General features: G+C 37.4%; 1 protein-coding gene across 2 annotated transcripts in view; it reads left to right on the top strand.

Moving 5' to 3' along the window:
• The window catches only part of LOC120416305 (6-phosphofructo-2-kinase/fructose-2,6-bisphosphatase 1-like), a 183,589-nt gene that overhangs the window by 20,946 nt on the left and 146,312 nt on the right, over positions 1-16,331 (top strand). The window lies entirely within an intron of this gene.

The following is a 16,331-nucleotide window of genomic DNA, read 5'->3' as shown; positions in this document are numbered from 1 at the left end:
TAGTTATTGAGAACGTTTTGTTATAATTAACAAACTCTACAAGATGCTATAACCCGATTTAGGATATTCGCTTCCGTTTCTCGGATCACACCTGACACATGCCATAGACCGATTTCTCATCAAAAATCGTCTTGCTATCTTGTAACACGTCATACAAATTGTTGAAAAATGTAGAAATTATTTCTTGTTTTTCACAAATTTACTTTAAACACATTTTTAAATGCAATGCAATCGTTTGTTATTAAAAATATACTGATAAAGTCGGTTAAACGCTTGATTTAAGCTTATTTTAGTTTGTTTGGGAAATCTGTGCACACTTGTGACACGTAGTTCCTTTTTACTTTCAAGGCCCACTTGGTCGTTGTCACAAGATAGCACACAAAAGACGATTTTTGATTAGTAACATCAACAAGGAGCTGAATCAGTCTTCCATCTCAGAAGGATTTTTTAATTAAATTTTAATTTTAAACCAGGGGTGACCAAAGTATGGCCCGCGAGGTGATATTTTGTGGCCCGCGGACCCATTTTGAATGATCATGTAAAATGGCCCGTTGACCACTTGTAAAGTGATTTTATACTTTTTCAAAATTATGGTTTATTTTAAATTTTTCTATACTAATCTTTTTTATTTTTTGTTAATAAAAAAACTTATGATTTATCAATATTTTGATCCCCACTTTAGGATACAAATATTTTTTTCAAAATATTTTATAATTAAAAAACAATTTCACACGTTTCAATTTGAGTGAAACTTCAAGTTTGACTTAGGCAGTTGCAAAAATGCAAGTTTTCTTTATTAATTTGCAAGTCATAATGACACTTTTATGAACTGACCCTCAAACATACTTTGCACTTCCTTCGGGATTCGAACTCATTACAGTTAGATAACGAATCTGATTGACTACCAACTGATTTAGGCAGACAAAATGTGGAAATCGGAGGATCAAGTTTGTTGCAAATATTTTACAAAGCTTTCGTCGATCAACCCATGCCTCCACAATTATAAAAAAATGGCTCAAAAACCAGGAGCAAAAATTAATTTTCAAAAAACTTCAAAACTTCAAAAAAAATAAATTTAAATGCAATCAGCTGAAATTTATTAAATATGCATTCCTTTGCATTTAGAATCATTTGAGCATGTTTGGGTTTATTTAAAAAAATGAATTTTAGTGAATTTTCGATGAAGTAAATAAATGTTTTTTCGCTAAAATGTTTTTTTTATCGAATCTTTTTTTTTGTTTTGAAAATAATGATTGCAGTTTAACTATACGGAAGCTTAAAACATTCTCTAACATTTTTTTCATTGAATTGTTGAAATTATGGCTCTCAACGATTTTTCATTAACCACTCTTCATTTATACATAAAATTACGCCTTTAGATGAATTATTCAACATGTAATGTCACCATTTTCGAAACATAAAAACAAAAGCTTGTTTTTTTTTGAAAACACAAGTACATTCAGCTAAAAACTTTTTTTCAAATACCTGAAACAATAAAATCAACGATACCGATAGAAAACCGTTATTTTGTGGTTTCTATTATTTTGAATTGACAAATTAATTATTAATTTTATATTAAAATAATGTAATCTAATTTTTTTCAATAACCTTTTTTTGAAAATTTGGCCCGCAAGCTCATTTGAGCTTCAAATTTCGCCCGGCCTCCAAAAACTTTGAGCGCCCCTGTTTTAAACATACTGAGTTTCTAAGGATTTAGAAATGTTTTCCTTTGGGTAATAAAACAACAAATTCTGATTACTAACATGAAAAGGAACTGATTCAGACTTTCATCCCAGAAGGTATTTTTACAATAATATATTGCAATAAATAATATATTTCAATAAATTAATTTTACTTGATTTATAGAATTTAAAAAATCAACATGACTTTATTCGTTTTATACATATTTTTGGAATATAAAACAACAAGTTCTGACCACTAACAGGACCAGGAACCTTGAACTGAATCAGACTCCCATCCCAGAAGGTTTTTTTTTTTAATTGCGGTACCCGTGGTGTAGGGATAAGCATGGTTGCCTCTCACAAAGTCTGCCTGGGTTCGATCCCAGAAGGTCCCACGACTCGCCTTTTGTCGGACGGGGAAGTAAATATAAATGTTTCTAGGATATTTCTTGCTTACTTTTCCAAAAGGACCTATGTACATTTGAAACCCATAGCGCATTGGTTGTTTTGAAAAAGTAATCATGGCTTTCATGTGCAGGAACTGACCAGATTCGTTTCTCAGAAGGATTTAAGAATATTTTTATAAATTATTTCATATATTTAATTTTACTCAAACATGTTTCCAAAATTTTAAATATTTTTTAAATTTGACATGAACTTATGCCAATTTCTTAATATCTCCTCGGATATAAAACTACAAATCAAGAGTTTTTTTTTTTTGAAAAGGTCCTATAAGCTATTGTGTTTCATATGTTTATAGGACCAAATAAAAAAAAATCTTGAAATTCTGATCACCTACATGACAAAAACTGAATCAGAATCTCATGTTAGACGTTTGTTTAAATCATTCAATTATTAATTATAAATAAAAGAGTTTCTAAGTTCTTAGATTTTAATAAATTTGACATGGCCGTATGCCGATATGTTAATTTTTACTTCTGGGATGTAGAAATGCAAATACTGATTACTAACATAACCACTGGTTATTAACCAGTAACTGTATCAATCTCCCATCCCGGTCTTACCAATTTATAAATTTATACTTCTGAGAAAATATGATAATAACAAATGGTCTGCTGTGTGCTACCTTGTGACATAGACCATTTTGGTCAAAAATTAGTTATTGCCCGGGCGGAAAGTGAGTTGGTGGCGATAACTTGGAACTATCTTGGCTTGTTTATTTGCATCTTGTTGTAAACTCCTCGAGTTATGACGACTTTTGAAACCGACTGCGTATCATGGAAAGTATATTCCATGATCATACTGCATTATCTACAGTTGATATTGAGCTGTTAGTGGTAGTTTTTTTAGACTTAGCAAAAATTTCGAAAATTTTATTTTTTCCAAAATTTTACCCGAACATCATGAAATGATTATTTTGACTTTATTTCAAATGTTTTTTTTTTAATTCTTTACTTTTTACAGAAAAAGCATTTTTTGGGACTTAGAAAATTTTCGGGAGTTTGGAAACATGATAAATTATTTTGATGTTTATTTTTGCTTTGAGCCAAAATTTCGGGAAAATCGACGAAATTACAGGAAATTTTTGTCCGATTTTTACAAAAACATCAGTTTGTTCCTAAAATAATGTCCCTAACAAAACGTCTTCATTGACATTTTGAAATTCGAAAGTCGGTTTTTAATAATTATTGATATACCCCCTACAAAAATCGTTCCGGCACTTAGAAAATTTACGGGATCCGTATCACGACAAGATTTTTGGTAGAATTTATTTGATTTTTTGGACTTAGCAAAATTTTGACTTTCGGCCAGTAAAATATATTCAATACTTAAAATTTTTTCGAGAACAGGAAACTAAAAAAAATGGGACTTAGAAATTTTTTGGGAGTTTGGAAACATGATAAATTATTTTGATGTTTATTTTTGCTTTGAACCAAAATTTCGGAAAAATCGTCGAAATTACAGGAAATTTTCGTCCGATTTTTACAAAAACATTAGTTTGTTCCTAAAATAATGTCTCTAACAAAACGTCTTCATTGAAATTTTGAAATACGAAAGTTGGTTTTTAATAATTATTGATATACCCCCCACAAAAATCGTTCCGGCACTTAGAAAATTTACGGGATCCGTATCACGACAAGATTTTTGGTAGAATTTATTAGATTTTCAGGACTTTGCGAAATTTTTGCTCTCAGCCAGTTGAATATTTTTCAACATTTTGAAAAATTATTTTGATAAGAAACATTACCAGGCTTTTTGAAATTTTACTGTGGATTTTTGGACTTATGCAATTTTAGAAATATTTTTATTTATTTTTAATTTAAAAAAATGGAATATAGAGACTTTGAATTTTTCGTGATTTGGAAAATTATTGTGACATTTTGGCAATTCATCGCTTTCTCCACAATTTTTTAATGAGTTTTTAAAGTAAAATAATTTTTCAACTTTGAAAAATCTTGTTTTGATGTAAGTGCGTATATTCCTGCAATATCACTCATATTTGTGAAGAGGATGAAGGGGGGGGGGGAGGGAGGGGGAGGGGGTTCGAATTGTGGCGGGGTGCATTAAAAACCAATAAAATTATTTTTGGGATCAAAATCTACTTTATGAACTTGATATGATTTTTGGAAGATTTCAGTTGTTTGCTACTATAAACTCAACTTGATGTGGCATTGTTGGTCAAATAAACTCAACAAGATTTTTCGCAGATACGCCACGAACAATTTATGTTCGTGGCCATGTTGGGTTATCTCTTAACCATACCCTGGGGTGAACTTGACTTGTTCGTGTTTTTACGAACATGAGTAGATTTTTCCAAGATGCAACTTTCTGCCCGGGTGAGAACGTTTTGTTATAATTAACAAACTCTACAAGATGCTATAACCCGATTTAGGATATTCGCTTCCGTTTCTTGGATCACACCTGACACATGCCATAGACCGATTTCTCATCAAAAATCGTCTTGCTATCTTGTAACACGTCATACAAATTGTTGAAAAATGTAGAAATTATTTCTTGTTTTTCACAAATTTACTTTAAACACATTTTTAAATGCAATGCAATCGTTTGTTATTAAAAATATACTGATAAAGTCGGTTAAACGCTTGATTTAAGCTTATTTTAGTTTGTTTGGGAAATCTGTGCACACTTGTGACACGTAGTTCCTTTTTACTTTCAAGGCCCACTTGGTCATTGTCACAAGATAGCACACAAAAGACGATTTTTGATTAGTAACATCAACAAGGAGCTGAATCAGGACCAGGAACCTTGAACTGAATCAGACTCCCATCCCAGAGGTTTTGCCTTCCTCACCTTACTGAGGAAAGGCTATAAAATCACTCGAAAAATGAACTTCTTAATTTGACCTCGTAGACCCACCTTCACGTATACCTATCGACTCAGAATCAAATTCTGAGCAAATGTCTGTGTGTGTGTGTGTGTGTGTGTGTGTGTGTGTGTGTGTGTGTGTGTGTGTGTGTGTGTGTGTGTGTGTGTGTGTGTGTGTGTGTGTAGGGATGTTGGTCTGTGCACCAAAAAATATGCACTCGATTATCTCAGCACTGGCTTAACCGATTTGGACCGTTTTGGTCTCATTCGATTCGTCTTGAGGTCCCATAAGTCCCTATTGAAAATTATAAAGTTTAGTAAAGTACTTCAAAAGTTATGCTAAAAAAACGATTTTGGCGTATGTCCGGAAGATTGTAAAAAGGGTGGTTTTTGTAAGAAACCCTGTCATGTTATACATTTTCAGAAAGGTATTAAAAAGACCTTTCCAATGAGCCCAAAACATTGAAGATCTGATAACCCTATCAAAAGTTATTAGCACTTAAGTGTTATTTATACACTTTTTGGAGGCCGGATCTCAGATATTTCAATGAAAATGATGTCCGGGTCCATCATGCGACCCATCGTTAGTTAGATAATCGAAAGACCTTTCAAATGAGCCTAAAACATCAAGGATCTGACAATCCTATCAAAAGTTATTGACACTTAAGTGTTATTTATACACTTTTTGGAGGCCGGATCTCAGATATTTCAGTAAAAATGATGTCCGGGTCTATCATGCGACCCATCGTTAGTTAGATAATCGAAAGACCTTTCAAATGAGCCTAAAACATCAAGGATCTGACAACCCTATTAAAAGTTATTGGCACTTAAGTGTTATTTATACACTTTTTAGAGGTTTGATTTCAGATATTGTGATAAAAATATTGTCTGAATCTTCCATGCGAACTATCGTTGGATAGGTTTTTTTTATCAGACCTTCCCGATGAGCCAGAAATATTGATGGTCTGCGAACCATATCAAAAGAAATGAGTAATAAAGTTGATTTGTTAAACATGTTAAGGGGGAATGTTGCTATTTTTACTGAATGTATTGACTTTATGAATATGAGGAAGGCACCAACCACCTAAAGGTGGATTAAGTAACGTTTTTTTTTTTTAAATTGCGGTACCCGTGGTGTAGGGATAAGCATGGTTGCCTCTCACAAAGTCTGCCTGGGTTCGATCCCAGAAGGTCCCACGACTCGCCTTTTGTCGGACGGGGAAGTAAATATAAATGTTTCTAGGATATTTCTTGCTTACTTTTCCAAAAGGACCTATATACATTTGAAACCCATAGCGCATTGGTTGTTTTGAAAAAGTAATCATGGCTTTCATGTGCAGGAACTGACCAGATTCGTTTCTCAGAAGGATTTAAGAATATTTTTATAAATTATTTCATATATTTAATTTTACTCTATTTTTTTATTTCACGTTGCCTTACGCCAAATTGTGAATTTATATTCTAGGGATATAGAACTACAAATCTTATCGCTTTCATGTGCAGGAACTGAATCTGGCTTGTATCCAAGAAGGATTTCAGAATTATTATATAATTTATTTTAAATAATTAATAATTATTTAGATAATTGTATATAAATTTTTAAAATTATTTTTTTTCAATTTCTCCCTTATGTCAAGTTGTAAAGGTATATTTCAGGGCTATAGAACTAAAAATTCTGATAAGCAGGAACTGAATTAGTCTTCCATCCCAGAAGGGTTTTTAAATTAATTCATTACTTATTTCAACAGCCCCTTTAAAAAGTTTTTATTTTATTTAATTATTAATTTAAGAAAGAACAGAGTTTCTAGAAATTTTGATAATAAGATATTTGAAATTTGGCCTAATGCCGATTTATAAATTTATACTTCTTGTATATAGAATAACAAATTAATATTACTAACTTGAACTGGATTTGAATCAGACTCCCATCCCAGAGGGATTTTTTTATTAATAATTTATTTTGAATATTTGATATTTAATTTTTTTGGACAGTTTTTAACTGGATTATTTAATTTTATTTTATTTTTTTTTGTTGGTTAACCCGTATAGGCCTGGGTGAAACTGAAATCATTGAAATGGCCATAACTCATCCAATTTGCATACTTCTTTTTTTAATTGGACTCGTTAGAATTTCTATTTTTCGAAAATATGCCGGAAAACCCAAAAGTTTTCTGGTGGGTACTGGGTAAAAAATTGCGATTTTGGGGTCCCGCAAAAATTTTAAACAGCAATCTTTGAAAAAATACAATTTTTCAAGTTATGATCGTTGTTCTACCAGACAGTGCTGGCCATGCATTCTGGAGCACCGGAGATCCCCGGATTGGGCGGGTAGGTCTCCAACCCCGGGGAAACCGGTCATCCATGAACCCTAGGACCACTTTTGGACCGATCTGGCCACTTTGGGACCGGCTCCCGGTACTCCGGTGAAACCCGAAATATGGCAAATTATGGGCATATTATGGACCCAGTCATTTGGGTGTCAAAGTTCATCATTTTCAAATGGTAGGTCATCCATGAACCCCACTTTACGATCTGGCTACTTTGGGACCGGTTCCTGGTTCTCCGGTGAAACCAGGTATATAGCAAATAACGGGATTATTTCAGAACAATTCTGGACCCAGCAATTTGGTTGTAAAAGTTCATAATTTTCAAAATCTAGCTCATCCAGGAACCCCAAAATCATTTTTGACCGATCTGGCCACTTTGGGACCGGTTCTTGAAACTTTTATGCAATTCGAAATATAACTAATGACGCGTTTATTTTATATTAATTTTCGACAAGGCGATATAGGTGCCTAAGTTCATTATTTTTAAAATCAAGCTCATTGATGATCCCCACAATCATTTTTTACCAATCTGGTCCCTTTTTCAAAGCAATTTTTGATCAGGCAATTTGGGTGTAAAAATTCATAATATATAATTTCACATCTACATTGGCTAGTTACTTTTTTCTGAAAGAGCCCCGGAACCGATTCAATAGTTGCCAGATCTGTTCAAAACAAGTTATTGTGATCATGGATGAGCCTGTTCCTGAAAATTATGAACTTTGACAACCATCTTGCCTATGCCTAGTCAAAAATCGTTCTGAAATAATCCCATATTTTCAATATTCCAAGTTTCACCGTAGTTTCCAGAATCGGCCCCTAAGTGACCAGATCGGTAAAAAATATTTGTGGGGATCATGAATAAGCTTGATCTTTAAAATGATGATCATTGACATCCATATTGCCTTGTCGCAAATTGTTCTGAAATAATCCCGTAATTTTTCATATTTCGGATTGCACCGGAGTTACTAAAACCAATCACCAAGTGACCAGATCGATCCAAAAGTAATTTTGGAGTTTTTGGATGCCCGACATTTTGAAAATGATGAACTTTGACACCCAAATTGCTGGGTGCAAAAATTGTTCTGAAATAATTCCGTAATTTGTCATATTCCAGGTTTGGATTAACGGAATCGGTCCTAAAGTGGCCAGATCGGTCCAAAAGAGGTTTTGGGGTTCATGGATGAGCTAGATTTTGCAAATGATGAACTTTGACACCCACATTGCTGGATCCAAAGTTGTTCTGAAATAACCCCGTAATTTGCCATATTCCGGGTTTAACCGGAGTACCGGGAACAGGTTCCAAAGTGGTCAGATCGGTCCAAAAGAGGATTTGGGGTTCATTAATATCCTATCTTTCAAAAATGATGAACTTTGACCCCCAAATGGCTGGGTCCATAATAATCACATAATTTGCCATATTCCTGGTTTCACCGGAGTTCCGGGAACAGGTTCCAAAGTGGTCAGATCGGTCCAAAAGAGGTTTTGGAGTTCTTGGATGTCCTATCTTTTGAAAATGATGAACTTTGACTCCCAAATGGCTGGGTCCATAATAATCACATAATTTGCCATATTCCGGGTTTCACCGGAGTTCCGGGAACAGGTTCCAAAGTGGTCAGATCGGTCCAAAAGAGGTTTTGGGGTTCATGGATGTCCTATCTTTTAAAAATGATGAACTTTGACTCCCAAATGGCTGGGTCCATAATAATCACATAATTTGCCATATTCCGGGTTTCACCGGAGTTCCGGGAACAGGTTCCAAAGTGGTCAGATCGGTCCAAAAGAGGTTTTGGAGTTCTTGGATGTCCTATCTTTTGAAAATGATGAACTTTGACTCCCAAATGGCTGGGTCCATAATAATCACATAATTTGCCATATTCCTGGTTTCACCGGAGTTCCGGGAACAGGTTCCAAAGTGGTCAGATCGGTCCAAAAGAGGTTTTGGGGTTCATGGATGTCCTATCTTTTAAAAATGATGAACTTTGACTCCCAAATGGCTGGGTCCATAATAATCACATAATTTGCCATATTCCGGGTTTCACCGGAGTTCCGGGAACAGGTTCCAAAGTGGTCAGATCGGTCCAAAAAAGGTTTTGGGGTTCATGGATGTCCTATCTTTTGAAAATGATGAACTTTGACTCCCAAATGGCTGGGTCCATAATAATCACATAATTTGCCATATTCCTGGTTTCACCGGAGTTCCGGGAACAGGTTCCAAAGTGGTCAGATCGGTCCAAAAGAGGTTTTGGGGTTCATGGATGTCCTATCTTTTGAAAATGATGAACTTTGACTCCCAAATGGCTGGGTCCATAATAATCACATAATTTGCCATATTCCTGGTTTCACCGGAGTTCCGGGAACAGGTTCCAAAGTGGTCAGATCGGTCCAAAAGAGGTTTTGGGGTTCATGGATGTCCTATCTTTTGAAAATGATGAACTTTGACTCCCAAATGGCTGGGTCCATAATAATCACATAATTTGCCATATTCCTGGTTTCACCGGAGTTCCGGGAACAGGTTCCAAAGTGGTCAGATCGGTCCAAAAGAGGTTTTGGGGTTCATGGATGTCCTATCTTTTGAAAATGATGAACTTTGACTCCCAAATGGCTGGGTCCATAATAATCACATAATTTGCCATATTCCTGGTTTCACCGGAGTTCCGGGAACAGGTTCCAAAGTGGTCAGATCGGTCCAAAAGAGGTTTTGGGGTTCATGGATGTCCTATCTTTTAAAAATGATGAACTTTGACTCCCAAATGGCTGGGTCCATAATAATCACATAATTTGCCATATTCCTGGTTTCACCGGAGTTCCGGGAACAGGTTCCAAAGTGGTCAGATCGGTCCAAAAGAGGTTTTGGAGTTCTTGGATGTCCTATCTTTTGAAAATGATGAACTTTGACTCCCAAATGGCTGGGTCCATAATAATCACATAATTTGCCATATTCCGGGTTTCACCGGAGTTCCGGGAACAGGTTCCAAAGTGGTCAGATCGGTCCAAAAGAGGATTTGGGGTTCATGGATGTCCTATCTTTTAAAAATGATGAACTTTGACTCCCAAATGGCTGGGTCCATAATAATCACATAATTTGCCATATTCCGGGTTTCACCGGAGTACCGGGAACCGGTTCCAAAGTGGCCAGATCGGTCCAAAAAAGGTTTTGGGATTCACGGATGTCCTATCTTTTGAAAATGATGAACTTTGACCCCCAAATGGCTGGGTCCATAATAATCACATAATTTGCCATATTCCTGGTTTCACCGGAGTTCCGGGAACAGGTTCCAAAGTGGTCAGATCGGTCCAAAAGAGGTTTTGGGGTTCATGGATGTCCTATCTTTTAAAAATGATGAACTTTGACTCCCAAATGGCTGGGTCCATAATAATCACATAATTTGCCATATTCCGGGTTTCACCGGAGTACCGGGAACAGGTTCCAAAGTGGTCAGATCGGTCCAAAAAAGGTTTTGGGGTTCATGGATGTCCTATCTTTTGAAAATGATGAACTTTGACTCCCAAATGGCTGGGTCCATAATAATCACATAATTTGCCATATTCCTGGTTTCACCGGAGTTCCGGGAACAGGTTCCAAAGTGGTCAGATCGGTCCAAAAGATGTTTTGGGGTTCATGGATGTCCTATCTTTTAAAAATGATGAACTTTGACTCCCAAATGGCTGGGTCCATAATAATCACATAATTTGCCATATTCCTGGTTTCACCGGAGTTCCGGGAACAGGTTCCAAAGTGGTCAGATCGGTCCAAAAGATGTTTTGGGGTTCATGGATGTCCTATCTTTTAAAAATGATGAACTTTGACTCCCAAATGGCTGGGTCCATAATAATCACATAATTTGCCATATTCCTGGTTTCACCGGAGTTCCGGGAACAGGTTCCAAAGTGGTCAGATCGGTCCAAAAGAGGTTTTGGGGTTCATGGATGTCCTATCTTTTGAAAATGATGAACTTTGACTCCCAAATGGCTGGGTCCATAATAATCACATAATTTGCCATATTCCTGGTTTCACCGGAGTTCCGGGAACAGGTTCCAAAGTGGTCAGATCGGTCCAAAAGAGGTTTTGGGGTTCATGGATGTCCTATCTTTTAAAAATGATGAACTTTGACTCCCAAATGGCTGGGTCCATAATAATCACATAATTTGCCATATTCCTGGTTTCACCGGAGTTCCGGGAACAGGTTCCAAAGTGGTCAGATCGGTCCAAAAGAGGTTTTGGAGTTCTTGGATGTCCTATCTTTTGAAAATGATGAACTTTGACTCCCAAATGGCTGGGTCCATAATAATCACATAATTTGCCATATTCCGGGTTTCACCGGAGTTCCGGGAACAGGTTCCAAAGTGGTCAGATCGGTCCAAAAGAGGATTTGGGGTTCATGGATGTCCTATCTTTTAAAAATGATGAACTTTGACTCCCAAATGGCTGGGTCCATAATAATCACATAATTTGCCATATTCCGGGTTTCACCGGAGTTCCGGGAACAGGTTCCAAAGTGGTCAGATCGGTCCAAAAGAGGTTTTGGGGTTCATGGATGTCCTATCTTTCAAAAATGATGAACTTTGACCCCCAAATGGCTGGGTCCATAATAATCACATAATTTGCCATATTCCTGGTTTCACCGGAGTTCCGGGAACAGGTTCCAAAGTGGTCAGATCGGTCCAAAAGAGGTTTTGGGGTTCATGGATGTCCTATCTTTTAAAAATGATGAACTTTGACTCCCAAATGGCTGGGTCCATAATAATCACATAATTTGCCATATTCCTGGTTTCACCGGAGTTCCGGGAACAGGTTCCAAAGTGGTCAGATCGGTCCAAAAGAGGTTTTGGGGTTCATGGATGTCCTATCTTTTGAAAATGATGAACTTTGACTCCCAAATGGCTGGGTCCATAATAATCACATAATTTGCCATATTCCTGGTTTCACCGGAGTTCCGGGAACAGGTTCCAAAGTGGTCAGATCGGTCCAAAAAAGGTTTTGGGGTTCATGGATGTCCTATCTTTTGAAAATGATGAACTTTGACTCCCAAATGGCTGGGTCCATAATAATCACATAATTTGCCATATTCCTGGTTTCACCGGAGTTCCGGGAACAGGTTCCAAAGTGGTCAGATCGGTCCAAAAGATGTTTTGGGGTTCATGGATGTCCTATCTTTTAAAAATGATGAACTTTGACTCCCAAATGGCTGGGTCCATAATAATCACATAATTTGCCATATTCCTGGTTTCACCGGAGTTCCGGGAACAGGTTCCAAAGTGGTCAGATCGGTCCAAAAGAGGTTTTGGGGTTCATGGATGTCCTATCTTTTGAAAATGATGAACTTTGACTCCCAAATGGCTGGGTCCATAATAATCACATAATTTGCCATATTCCTGGTTTCACCGGAGTTCCGGGAACAGGTTCCAAAGTGGTCAGATCGGTCCAAAAGAGGTTTTGGGGTTCATGGATGTCCTATCTTTTAAAAATGATGAACTTTGACTCCCAAATGGCTGGGTCCATAATAATCACATAATTTGCCATATTCCTGGTTTCACCGGAGTTCCGGGAACAGGTTCCAAAGTGGTCAGATCGGTCCAAAAGAGGTTTTGGAGTTCTTGGATGTCCTATCTTTTGAAAATGATGAACTTTGACTCCCAAATGGCTGGGTCCATAATAATCACATAATTTGCCATATTCCGGGTTTCACCGGAGTTCCGGGAACAGGTTCCAAAGTGGTCAGATCGGTCCAAAAGAGGATTTGGGGTTCATGGATGTCCTATCTTTTAAAAATGATGAACTTTGACTCCCAAATGGCTGGGTCCATAATAATCACATAATTTGCCATATTCCGGGTTTCACCGGAGTTCCGGGAACAGGTTCCAAAGTGGTCAGATCGGTCCAAAAGAGGTTTTGGGGTTCATGGATGTCCTATCTTTCAAAAATGATGAACTTTGACCCCCAAATGGCTGGGTCCATAATAATCACATAATTTGCCATATTCCTGGTTTCACCGGAGTTCCGGGAACAGGTTCCAAAGTGGTCAGATCGGTCCAAAAGAGGTTTTGGGGTTCATGGATGTCCTATCTTTTAAAAATGATGAACTTTGACTCCCAAATGGCTGGGTCCATAATAATCACATAATTTGCCATATTCCGGGTTTCACCGGAGTTCCGGGAACAGGTTCCAAAGTGGTCAGATCGGTCCAAAAGAGGTTTTGGAGTTCTTGGATGTCCTATCTTTTGAAAATGATGAACTTTGACTCCCAAATGGCTGGGTCCATAATAATCACATAATTTGCCATATTCCGGGTTTCACCGGAGTTCCGGGAACAGGTTCCAAAGTGGTCAGATCGGTCCAAAAGAGGTTTTGGAGTTCTTGGATGTCCTATCTTTTAAAAATGATGAACTTTGACTCCCAAATGGCTGGGTCCATAATAATCACATAATTTGCCATATTCCGGGTTTCACCGGAGTTCCGGGAACAGGTTCCAAAGTGGTCAGATCGGTCCAAAAAAGGTTTTGGGGTTCATGGATGTCCTATCTTTTAAAAATGATGAACTTTGACTCCCAAATGGCTGGGTCCATAATAATCACATAATTTGCCATATTCCGGGTTTCACCGGAGTTCCGGGAACAGGTTCCAAAGTGGTCAGATCGGTCCAAAAAAGGTTTTGGGGTTCATGGATGTCCTATCTTTTGAAAATGATGAACTTTGACTCCCAAATGGCTGGGTCCATAATAATCACATAATTTGCCATATTCCTGGTTTCACCGGAGTTCCGGGAACAGGTTCCAAAGTGGTCAGATCGGTCCAAAAGAGGTTTTGGGGTTCATGGATGTCCTATCTTTTAAAAATGATGAACTTTGACTCCCAAATGGCTGGGTCCATAATAATCACATAATTTGCCATATTCCGGGTTTCACCGGAGTTCCGGGAACAGGTTCCAAAGTGGTCAGATCGGTCCAAAAAAGGTTTTGGGGTTCATGGATGTCCTATCTTTTGAAAATGATGAACTTTGACTCCCAAATGGCTGGGTCCATAATAATCACATAATTTGCCATATTCCGGGTTTCACCGGAGTTCCGGGAACAGGTTCCAAAGTGGTCAGATCGGTCCAAAAGAGGATTTGGGGTTCATGGATGTCCTATCTTTTAAAAATGATGAACTTTGACTCCCAAATGGCTGGGTCCATAATAATCACATAATTTGCCATATTCCGGGTTTCACCGGAGTTCCGGGAACAGGTTCCAAAGTGGTCAGATCGGTCCAAAAGAGGTTTTGGGGTTCATGGATGTCCCATCTTTCAAAAATGATGAACTTTGACCCCCAAATGGCTGGGTCCATAATAATCACATAATTTGCCATATTCCTGGTTTCACCGGAGTTCCGGGAACAGGTTCCAAAGTGGTCAGATCGGTCCAAAAGAGGTTTTGGGGTTCATGGATGTCCTATCTTTTAAAAATGATGAACTTTGACTCCCAAATGGCTGGGTCCATAATAATCACATAATTTGCCATATTCCGGGTTTCACCGGAGTTCCGGGAACAGGTTCCAAAGTGGTCAGATCGGTCCAAAAGAGGTTTTGGAGTTCTTGGATGTCCTATCTTTTGAAAATGATGAACTTTGACTCCCAAATGGCTGGGTCCATTATAATCACATAATTTGCCATATTCCTGGTTTCACCGGAGTTCCGGGAACAGGTTCCAAAGTGGTCAGATCGGTCCAAAAGAGGTTTTGGGGTTCATGGATGTCCTATCTTTTAAAAATGATGAACTTTGACTCCCAAATGGCTGGGTCCATAATAATCACATAATTTGCCATATTCCGGGTTTCACCGGAGTTCCGGGAACAGGTTCCAAAGTGGTCAGATCGGTCCAAAAAAGGTTTTGGGGTTCATGGATGACAAACCTTTTGAAAATAATTACTAGCTTGCTCCCATGCTTTTTCATCCAAAGCGCTTAGAAATCATAACCATTTGTTTGGATGGCCACACCACATGCGCAAAACATTTAAAAAAATATACTATACAATATACTACATCATAATCCATCAAAAGAAACAAAAACGAAAAAAAAATATTTATTAATTTATCACCAAACTTCTCCCACCGCGCAACATCAGTAAAGTCACGCATGGCTTGAACAACAACACTCCTGCTGACCAGCGAGGTGCGCTGCCGGCGGGTGGCTGTGAACGCGCGTTGGAGGCAGGCCATGAGATGCGCGCACACACAAACAAACAAACACCAAAAATGATGCAAATTTTCAAAAGTTTGCATTTGTCTAAGAGAGTTTCTCAAAACCTATTCATCCTAGAGATTTGGTCCCAAAGAACAAAATGTAGAGGATGAGTTGCTCGAATTTCGTATGTCGTAAAAAAGGTACCTTTTCTAACAACTATTAGGAGATATTTTGAATCAAAGTTGTCAAAGAGAGTTTCCCGGCATTACAAAAAAATTTCAAAAACTTTTTTAGTGCAAAATGTTCAGCAAAGAGTACTTGAATTTTGCATGTAAAAAGATTTGAGAAAAAACCTTACCATGTTCGAAAATCCCCCACATTTACTTGCACCTTAAGCGTTGACCGATAAGCTGTCTTCGTGAACTAGGTAGTTCTCCGATAGTAAAAATATCACAATTGCACAAGACACCGCTGCTTCTGTGACTTTTTCACTATCACAATGTGGGATTAAGGTTGGGACTTCAGGATAGTACAATTGATTTGTTGCTGAGCATTAGCATTTAAAATAAATCTGTATCCTTTCCAAATCTATTTGATGTTAAAGTTAGTTGCAATTGTTAAGTAAGAGTGCTGTCAATAAACTTTGATTGATGTAGAATACTAGGCATTGTCTATAGAGTCTCGATCAATCAATAATGTAATGATATCGGGCAAAATTCGTTGATCTGTTGAACTAACGTTTTCGGATTATGATTGTATCGACCATTGTTGCGAATCGAGGAACTACGGATCTTTTGACGTAAATGGTCATTTCTTTTTCAAATCGCGGTTTCTATCCTATTTGTATATCAGTTCATAAATTTTTATTGTTTTT

Source organism: Culex pipiens, chromosome 2 (assembly GCF_016801865.2).
Source record: "Culex pipiens pallens isolate TS chromosome 2, TS_CPP_V2, whole genome shotgun sequence".
In the NCBI taxonomy this organism is placed as follows: Eukaryota; Metazoa; Arthropoda; class Insecta; order Diptera; family Culicidae; genus Culex; species Culex pipiens.
Note: the sequence above shows the minus strand (reverse complement) of the source record. Positions and strands in the feature narration are given on the sequence as shown.